The sequence below is a fragment of the Ahaetulla prasina genome, chromosome 5 (genome assembly GCF_028640845.1).
Source record: "Ahaetulla prasina isolate Xishuangbanna chromosome 5, ASM2864084v1, whole genome shotgun sequence".
Lineage (NCBI taxonomy): Eukaryota > Metazoa > Chordata > Lepidosauria > Squamata > Colubridae > Ahaetulla > Ahaetulla prasina.
The window spans coordinates 65,010,573-65,021,478 of NC_080543.1; positions in this window are offsets into that span (position 1 = coordinate 65,010,573).

Below are 10,906 nucleotides of genomic sequence, written 5' to 3' on the forward strand. Positions count from 1 at the left end.
GGCTACCGATCTGTGTTCCAGGAGCCAGCGACAAAATGCACGGTCACTTCAATGAGAGACGAGGGGACCATGATTCTCGAGTGGAGGTCAATGTGACTGCTGGAGCTCAGTGAGTCCGGGGAGTGGAAGTATTAGACCATGACCAACAGCCAGACCCTGGGGGGGCTGCCGAGAAGGTTGGCTAACTAAGCCTCAGCAGCATTGGGCGGCATCAAACATCTGGTCAAGTGATGGTGCTCCTCGGCCAGCCAACCTTTATGTTTCCCATTTAGAGGGACCAATCTACTCAAGGAGCAGCCCCAGTGCTGCTCCCACTAGCAAAGTCTAGCACGCAATCAAGTCTCCCCAGGGACCCGAGCTACTTCTTTGACAGCTTGGCCAGCAAGCCCTCTACTGCCCCCATTGGCCCAGTCAAGCTCAGGTCCACAGAGAATCCCTCCCAGGCATCGGAGACCCACCAGCCTGGTGGGGCAACACCAGATGCCATCAGCAGGGCAGGTGCTGCCCAGATGGGCATACTACCCTGGTCAAGGCTGAGTCCAATTCCAGTGGATGTCTGCTCCCCATGCCCAAGCCACTTCCGCCACCTGCATGGCCAGCAGCCCCACCCTGCTTTAGGGCCACTTTTGACAGGAGTCCAGACAAGCTGGTCTTCTACCTGAATCAGGTCTGGACCCACATTGACCTCTATGGAGGTGACTATTTCACCGACTGAGAAATGATCTTGGCCATCACAGACAACCTAGAGGGCAAAGCAGCAGAGTGGGTGACACAACTCCATGATGGGGGCACCTCAGAACTCGAGAACATTGATGAATTCCTGCAGGAATTAAGGATGAGGTTCGAAGGCTTGGCTCAGGGCCAGGAGGTGCTGAGGTGAAGATGGAGGTGGAGGTGAAGATGAAAGCGATTAGGCAAAGGAGCTGCCCATAAAGAGTATGTCGGGGAGTTTTGGAGGTTTGCTGGAAAATTGTGGTATTGACTGGAACACCTCCTGGTCCACTACTTCAAGGAGGGTCTGGATCAGGAGTTGTGCAATGCCTGTGTTTTCCGGGGAGTCCCTGACTGCATCCATGACTGGTAACATATGGCTGTGGCCATGGACCTCAAGATCCAGTGGTGGGTTGCTACTGGTTTTCCTCGGTTTGGGAGAATCAGTAGCAGCAGCCCACCCACCTGGATGTCATCAAATACATCCTGCGCATATGAAGTGGCGTGCGTGCAAACCGGTAGCAAAGGTAAGTGAGACCCACCACTGTCAAGATCCACTCGCACTGCAAAGAGACATAGGAAAAGAAGCCGAGGAGGCAATTCAGTCAGCGATCTGCACCCTAGATGAGCAGAAGAACCACCCAGGGGATCTCGATGGCACTGATCAAGTGCTTTTGGTGTGGGCAGCAAGGGCATCATGCATCAGAATGCCTGGCGCCAGCACCCATGCCACAGCCAAAAACTCTTGGACTGGCAAAGCCCAAAAAGCCATGGAAATCCACAGAAGGGAGTAAAATAGCCCACCAAGCCATTGAGGTCTCCCCCCACTGCAAAGAGAGGAGGGAACTCTGGCCTGAGAGGCATCACCACTGACAGCTGATGACAGCAGTGACAGCAGCGAGGAAGATCCAGTGGTGAATAAACCCCTCTGCCCATTTGCCATAAAGTCAAGACTGGTGGTGCCAACTACAGGAGCCCAAGGGGAAGTAGAGGCCATCTTAGACACGAGATGTACCTGGTGCCTGTTCAGCCTCCCCCTCTGCCAAAAGCTAGGCATCGGGACGCAGCCCGGGGCCATCTTCATACAATTTGAAAAAGTTGATGGGAGACTAATGGGGGGGACACTGGCCACTTTGATCATTGAGCCTGTACACTTAGAAATGGGCCGCCACTGGGAAATTATCTGATTTGTGGTGGTGCCAAAAATGCCCGAAGCAATCATCCTTGGTCTGGCCTGGCTGGACAAGTGGTATCCCACCATCACCTGGGAAGAAGGTTACTGGAAAGTAAAGCTGGGACTATCCCCCACTTCCCCCCTGAGGGGGAAGATAAAGCCAAGCCGCAAAATGGTGAAAAACCAGCCACCAGGTCATATCGAAACCTAGCAGAGGCATTTAGCAAGGAAGAATGCAATGCACTACCACCTCACCAACTTACTGATTGCATCATAGAGTTCATCCCAGGGGCTAAACTACCCAAGCCTAAGATATATTCCATGACCACAAGGGAAATGACTGAATTAAGGGAGTACACTGACACCAGTTTAGCCTGAGGGTTCATTCAACCTGCCAAATCCCGGGTAACTGCCCCTGTCCTTTTTAAAGAGAAGAAAGATGGGTCAATGAGATTATGCATTGACTAGAGGTATTAACCTTTGTGCTTGGAAAACACCTACCCCCAGCCCCTCATGAAGGACATGCTAGCCCACTTAGCCAAGGGGGAAGTGTTTACCAAGCTAGACCTATGAGAAGCATACTACTGGGTGCAAATAAGAGAGGGTGATGAGTGGAGAACTGCTTTCAACTGCTCCCTGGGCAGCTTCCAATTCAAAGTGATACCCTTCGGGCTACAGGGAGCCCCTGCGGTCTTCATGCAGATAATAAATGAGATGCTGCATGATCACCTGTATAAGGGGGTTCTAGTATACCTAAATGACATTCTCATCTTCACTGAGACTCTAGAGGAGCAAACCAAGCTGGTACACCAGGTTTTGAAAAAAATGCTTGCAGCTAAGCTGTAAGCGAAGCTATCAAAATGCGAGTTTCACAAGACCAGCCTAGACTACCTGGGCTACTGAGTGTCAAATGAGGAAGTGGAGATAGACCCATCAAAGTGAAAGCGGTTCTAGACTGGCAGCCCCATGCACCAGAAAGCAGCTGAAGGGCTTCCAAGGATTCACCAACTTCTACCGGCAATTCATCCCATCTTTTGCAGAGATTGCCCATGGAATTCTTAAAAATGGGGGGACAGCAACAACCATGGCTCAGCCAACCCCTTGGACTCTAGAATGCCAGCGTGTGTTTGAAATACTAAAAGCCCTGTTCACCAAAGACTCAATCCTCAGGCACCCTGACCCAGAACAGCCAGTCCAAGCGAATGCCAGCAATGCGGCTGTTGTGGCAGTCCTTCAAAAAATGCCAACAGTGACTTACAGCTGTGTACCTACACCTCCAAAAAACTGACTGAGACTGAAAGGAAGGGGTCAGTGTGGGAGAAAGTAGCCTACGTGGTTCAATGGGTCTTATTGATCTAGAGGCACTTCCTCAAAGTGCAGCCAGGTCCCGTTTGAAGTGTGGACTGACCACAAAAACCTAGAAGCACTCAAAACCCTGCAAAGGCTTTCCCCCAAACAAGTCCACTAGATGGATCAACTTCGAATTGAAGTACATACCCGGGGGGGTGGGGGAAATTGTCTGGCAGACGCCCTGTCATGTAAGCCATAATACAACAGCAAACATGAAGAGATGATTCACACCTTAATTTCCCCCTCCCAACCTGCCTCAAAGCTGTTTGTACCTACCAGCCTGCAACTTCAAGTTCTCCAACAGAGCCATGACTCCAAGAAGGCAGGACATTTCAGTTACTTAAAGACCTTGCACTTGGCCAGAAGGCAGTTCTGGTGGCCCAAGATGAAGAAAAAAGTTGACTATGTCAAAAGCTGTGCAACGTGTGCAGTCATGAAAAAAAGACACGGGAGACTCCCTGAGCTACTGCAGCAAGTGGCAGACCCGTCCCAGCCCTGGGAGGAGATTCCTATGGATTTTATCATTGAGCTCCCTGAAAGCAGTGGAAATATGGTCATCTGGACTGTGATAGACCTGTTCTCCAAACAAGCCCACTTCACTGCCTGCTCTGGGTTCCCCTCAGCGAGAAAACTAGCTAAGCTATTCATTTACAGATTTACAGGTTGCATGGCATTCCACATAGAATTATTTCTGACCTATTCACCACAAAGTTCTGGAGAGAATCCATTGGGTCCTCACAAGTACCAATGGGGCCATGGAACGAGCGAATGCTATGGTGGAGCAGTATTTAAGATGTTCTGTCAACTATCAGCAATCCAACTGGGCAGAGCTGCTGCCATTTGCTGAAGTGGCGTAAAACAATGCTATGCATAGCAGTACTGGTCTAACCCTTTTCAGGTCACTGGCAGCATGGAGTTTGTCCCCAGGCCTGAGCTCCCTAGGGAACCCCCCCTCATCAGTATCCTTAAGTGAATGGATGGAGTCTTTGAAGGAGGGGTGGGAAAATACCAAGCACACTCTGCAGGAAGCAGCAAAAACCTATAAAATGCAAATGGACAAATGCTGTAGACCTCAAGAACCGTTTCAGGTTGGGAGTAACGTCTACCTCTCAACAAAGTACCTTAAGCTAAAACTCCCCTGTAAGAAGCTAGGATCAAAGTTCATAGGCCCTTTCCCAATAGAGAAGATAATTAACCCCCTCACAGTGCAGCTTAGACTCCCTTGCCTGCTAGGGGAAGTGCAGCTGGTCTTTCACAGTAGCTTGTTAAAGCCAGCAGTAGACTTCCTGATCATGCTGGTAATCAGTCAGCCCCAAAGCCAAGAGGTGAAGAAGATTTTGGATTCAAGGCTGGATAGGGGCCAATTTCAGTACCTTGTACACTGGAAGGGATAACCCCTTTCTAAAGCCACCTGATCAAGAGCTGTGATGTAAAGACAGACAGGTTGATTAAACAGTTTCATGATAAATTCCTTCAGAAACCTAAGAGGCCTCCGGGGGGGAGGAAGAGGGGGTTGAGGTGAGCCTTGACTAATTTCCTCTGTATGTTTTATCTTGCAGGAAATCCTCTTCAATTGAGAGTGGGAGCAGCCTGTCAACACTGAAGCTGACCTGGCCAGAGCCATCTTGGAGCTTCAGTGTTGCCACACTGGAGCAAGGGATGGGGGAGGGGATTAGAGATAGCTGGGGCTGTGTAGTCAAAATAAAATACTTTCCTCTGGGAACCAAGGACGTTCTCACATCTGGCTGGAGGAAGGAGGAGTGATGTCATCAGACCTGCGGACACTGTCTTTTTTGGGCCATGAGACTGAATGTTTGGGTTTGAGGGGAAAATGTTTATTTTTAATTAGGTGAAAACCAAGGGGGCTCTCAGAGTTGGTTTTCACCAGATATGTGCCAATTTGATATTTCCAATAAAGCTATTCTTTGAGGAATTCACCTGCCTTGGAGTTTTTGCTTGCAATGGATCTATTACTTGGGACCCTGACACCTCAGTGGTATATTCTGTAAGTTTACTATTCCCAATTCCTTTACTGTTTTTAATAGCTGCATCACTCTGCTGACTCAAGTTTAATAAGTGATTGACAAATCCCCAAATCCCTTTCAACCCAGGTGTCCCCCATCTTATACTTGCACTTATTTTTGTGTGGGCTCCTGTTATTTGTAGCATGCATGCATATCCAAGTCTATGAGCATTTCAGCATTTTGAAGAGCTCTGTTGTGTATCCATACTAGATTTGCTGGATTTATTCCACTGTTCTTTTTGTAGACATTGTTGGCGATTGTGCCTTCAAAATTCCAAAATTGAATCCAAAAACTGAATCCAAAATTGTGGATTCAGTCTGAAGAATGAGCACAACACTAAGGAGAAGACTCAGACTGTATTGCAATGATCACTGGAATAAAAATAAAACAAAGATTATGATAGAGGTCTAGGGCTATAAGGCAGGAAATCCCACAAATCTGATTTGTGACCAGTCTGGGGAAACTAGGCATGTCCTTGCTGGTTTACTTGGGATAAGTTTATTGTTGGGCAAAATGGCCTTTCAGTAGGGCAGCAGAGCTGGGGAAGTCCACTAGTCAAGGAAATGGAACTTTGGGATCTTGAAGATGGAACTTTGGGGATCCCAAATGTGTCTGTCGAAAGTCCCATGGGTTAATATATCACTGGACAATTTTTATTGTGATAGAATCCAAAGTGGATATTTATTTGCCTAGCATTTAGCCATGTAGCTTTGCTGTCGGTAACCAGCGGCTCTAGAGCCACATGCGGCTCGTCTTGGGCCCTCTGCTGCGGCTCCCTTTCCCATCACTGGCTGGCCTTGCATCTCGCTCTCCCCCCACAGTCACTCCTCGCCTGGCCTTAGAAGGTAAGGGCGATGGCGGGGTGGGTGGGTGGAAAAGTGCCCGGGACTGATTCTCTGGCGCCTCACTCTTGCTGGAGCTTCTTCCTGCCCTTGTTGACGCTGGGCGTGCGTCGGTTGCTTGGGGAGTTGCGCAACCTGCTCTCCACCCCAAGACAGTGCCCCGAATCGGCTGTGACCGACACCGGCCTCGTTAACACGAGGTCTGGTGGGGTAGGAATGGTATCTGGGAGAAAGGGACAATAGAAAGGGGGGCGGGCCCGCAGCGCCCAGCCGCGGCTTTAAGAAGCTCAGGGTAGCAGGAAAAGGGGGCTGGCCCTGCCGAATTCCCACGCCCACCCTGGGGGTCAGGCTCGGAGAAAGCCGGAGGGCCCTCACCAAAGACACTCACTCATCAGCCGGTCTTCCTGTCTCTGTATCTCTCCCTCTCCCTCTCTCTCGCTCCCGGTCTCTGTGTCTCTTCTCATTCTCGGGAAGCCCCATATGCTCTCCTTGGGGCTCTTCGCTCCCCCTTTTTCTTCCTTCCTTTTGGAAATCTGGGCTGGCTGAGGAACGAGCGCAAAGCGCAGCGGAGGCTTCCAACCTCCCCCCTCCTGATCTCGTGTGTAACGCCTCTCCCTGCCACAGCTGGCCAGGGGGTCATGAGAGGAGAAGGAAGAGGGTCGGCCGAAGGGAAGCCTCTGCTGCGCTTCGCACTTGTTCCTCAGCCAGCCCACATTTCCAAAAGGAAGAAAGAAAAAGGGGGAGCGAAGAGCCCCGCCTTTGCCCAGTTTTGTAATGATTCAGCGGACACTGCCGTGGTGGTTGGGAGTGTGTGGTTCGTCCCGTACTTTGCCTGCCAAGCATCTCCGGGAGCGCCCGGGACTCTTATTTTCCAGTCACTTTGGACCGAGTTGCAGGATGCGTATGCTTGCCTGTGTGAGTGTGCTGCTGCTTGGGATGATGCTTCTCTGAAGTGCATGCGGAGATCTAAGGCGGCAACCTCGTGGCGCTGTGATGTAACAGCCTGACAGTCACTCCTTTTGCAATGCAAGGTTTATTTTTGTATCTTTCCAGAGACAGAAAAAACGTGGCCGAATTTCCTTACAGTTATTCCCTGGGTGTGTGGGTTGGAAGTGGGAGTGGGGAGTGGGGCCGAAGGAGGGGGAGAGGAAGGCATAGAGAGAGAAAGAGAGAGAGAGAGAGAGAGAAGAAAGAGAAAGAGAAGGAGAAAGGGAGAGGAAGGGAGAGAGAAAGAGAAAAAGAGATGAGAGAGAGAAAGAAAGAGATATGAAAGTGTAAAATCCATTTATTGATATGTCTAAGCTCATAACTGCCAATCAAGAGACTTAAACAGAGGCTTGAGTAAAATAGCATTTAATCTTGATCAAGCTTAAATGGTTAGCTGTTCCAAACACATAATGGTGCATACATACATGCAAGGAAGAACTACGAACTTATGACAGAAAGCGATGTCCTCTTATACCCAAAAAGTCATAAATCCTCAACTCTGGCATCTGCGTATTCTGGAATCTGGTTTGCATGTTCCCATAGTATAAGTCAGTGAATGTAAACTAACTTCTGGATTTACATCGGGTCACACAATAGTAAGGGTCAATGAATGTAATCTGACTTCTTTCTGTGGTGTTATCTTTTCCATTTGTCTTCTTAATTACCACTTGATTTCCTGGAGGATGACATACACGTTCTCAGCCAGAGTGGGGTGGGGAGAGATCAAATGATGGACTCTGACAATTTCCAGAGACTGTCATTGGTGGGATGAGGTATCAGTAACAATTCAGGAATTTAGTCCATAACCATCCATGATGGTATATTTATGTTCTAACCACAAAAGGGCACAATATATATATGTCAGTGTTATGGGAAACAGATATTTACCATGTGCAGTTATACAAACAAGAGACCAAGACATCAAATATCATTAGCAAGTTTTCTACTAATTCTAGTATTTTAGTATATATGTTCCCTTCAAAAGAAAGGGAGAAAGAGATGGGGAAAGAGAGATGGGGAGAGGGAAGGAGAGAATGAGAGATGAAAGGGAGGGAGAGGGAGCTATAGAAAAGGAGAAAGAGATAAAGAGAGATGGGAGAGGGAGAGGAAAATAGAGAGAGGGAGAATGAGAAAGATGGAAGAGATGAGAGAGGGAGGGAGGGAGAAGGAGATTGAGAGGGAAAGAAAGAGATGAAGAGATGGAGGAGAGAGAGAGAGAAAGAAAGAAAGTGAAAGAGATTAGAAGGAAGGAGGGAGAGGGAGCTATAGAAAAGGAGAAAGAGATAAAGAGAGATGGGAGAGGGAGAGAGGAAAATAGAGAGAGGGAGAATGAGAAAGATGGAAGAGATGAGAGAGGGAGGGAGGGAGGGAGAAGGAGATTGAGAGGGAAAGAAAGAGATGAAGAGATGGAGGGAGAGAGAGAGAGAGAAAGAAAGAAAGTGAAAGAGATTAGAAGGAAGGAGGGAGGGGGAGAGAGAGAGAGACCTGTTTCCCATAGAAAGCAAAACACGGACAGCCACAAAACCTGGCCAGGCATGGCTGGTGTGTGAGTGTCATGTGACTCGGTGGGAGTGAGTGACATTGAGATGGCCATGCCCACCCAGGTTTTGTGGCTCCTGGTGTTTTGTTTTTTGTGGGAAACAGGTCCAAATGGCTCTTTGAGTGTTTATGTTTGCAGACCCTTGATATAGCCTGTATCAGTCTGAATCTGGCATGATATTTTTCCTATCATTTATTTCCATGGTTGGAAAAATAAAATATCCTCCTGAAACTGATGGGAATAATTAAAAGAAGGGCTAGTAATTTCTATCCTGATTTAAGAGTATTAGTAAAGCTCTAGGAGTGATAGACTCTTTACTGTATACTCTCAGCCCACTAAAATGTACTACTGTTCCATTAAAGCAGCTTGCATCTTGAGCTATAGCACTGTTTATCTACATCTACACCAGTGGTAGTCAACCTGGTCCCTACCGCCCACTAGTGGGTGTTCCAGCTTTCATGGTGGGCAGTAGGGGTTTTGTCCGATACGGAAACACTTTCCTTTTTTTAAATTTAATTGATTTTTGAAATTTTTTTCATAGCATTTTTTAAAAACATTTTCATTAGGTTTTCATAAAATTCCCCATGACAATTTAAATTTCTGAAAATATACTATTTGTATCACCCCCGCATAAGTTTAGTTCACGTTACGTAAGTGAAACTAAATGGTGCTATAGTGCAACCGCAAACAAAAGAGCCTCATCCCAGAATAGCTCGCGCATCTCCCCCCACACCACCTAGCTGTAACAGACAAGCAGAGCTGGTAGCCGGCGGTTCCCCCCCCCAAACACAATCCATGATCCGTGAGAGGCATGCACAGATGACGATACATGGCACATTACTGTGGAACCGGTGGGCAGTAGAAAATTTTACTACTAACAGAGATACAAAAGTGGGCGGTAGGTATAAAAAGGTTGACTACCCCGATCTATATTGTTTAAAAATGAACTGATGAATATATACAGTATATATATTTATTTTATTTATTTATTGAATTTATATTGCCACATATTTGGCAATATAAATTCAATAAATAGCAACTCAAGGTGGTTTACAGCATATAAAACCAGATTTAAAACAATAAAACTAATAAAAAGAATCAAATAAATTAATATAGTATAATATAATAAAATCACCCCCTGCCCCAGCGACAGCAGATCACACGATCCATTTAATGGGCTCCATCCTGCTCTGGGTTCCCCAGGCCAGCTGGCAGAACCAGGTCTTCTGGAAGAGTATTAGAGTGGGGGCCATTCTAATCTCTGGGGGAATGATGTTCCAGAGACGATGGAGCCACCATGGAGAAGGCCCTTCTGGGTCCCACCAGGTGTATCTCCCTTGGGTATGGGACCCATAGCATTCCCTACGTCCCCACTCTGATGGGTCGGGTAGCTGTAACTGGCAAGAGATGGTCCCTCAGATAACCTGGTCCCAAGCCATGAAGGGCTTTAAAGGTGACAACCAGCACCTTGAACTGCACCTGGAAGCAAATTGGCAGCTAATGCAGCTCCCACAGGAGAGGTGATAAATGTCCACACCAGGGTTTGCACAAAACCATGCAGGCCGCTGCATTTTTCACCAACTGGAGCTTCCAGATGCTCTTCAAGGGCAGCCCTATGGAGAGCGCATTACAATAGTCAAGATAGGAAGTGACTAGGGCATGAATGATTTTGAGTAGGGACTGTTGGTCCAGGAAAGGGTGCAAGTGGTGCACAATCCATAGTTGTGGAAAGGCCCCTCTGGCCATGACTGCCACCTGCTCTTTAAGCAGGAGTTGTGAGTCCAGAACCCCCAGATTATGCACAGGATCTGTTTGGGGTAGTGCCACCCAATCCAAGACCAAAGATGGCAATTCTCCCTGAGCCAACGAACCCCAAACCCAGATCCACTCAGTTTTGTCAGGGTTTAGTTTCAACCTGTTGCACCCCATCCAGTCCCTAACAACCCCCAGGCACTACAAGAGGGAGAATATAGCATCACTTAACTCACCATGGGTCGAGACATAAAGCACTGGGCGAGGTCTGGATCTCTCCCCTCCTATCAACACTGATTGAGAATGGCTGCAGAGGAAGTGAACCAGGATAGCACAAGGCCTCCCACTCCCATCTCCCAAAGGTGCTCTAGGAGAATACCATGGTCGATGGTATTGAAAGCTGCCAAGAATCAAATAGAGCAAGGATGGATGCACTACCCCCATCCCGCTCCTGCCAGAGATCATCCAAAAGTGTGACCAATGCTGGTTTTGTCCCAAATCCAGGCCTGAATCCTGACTGCTAGGG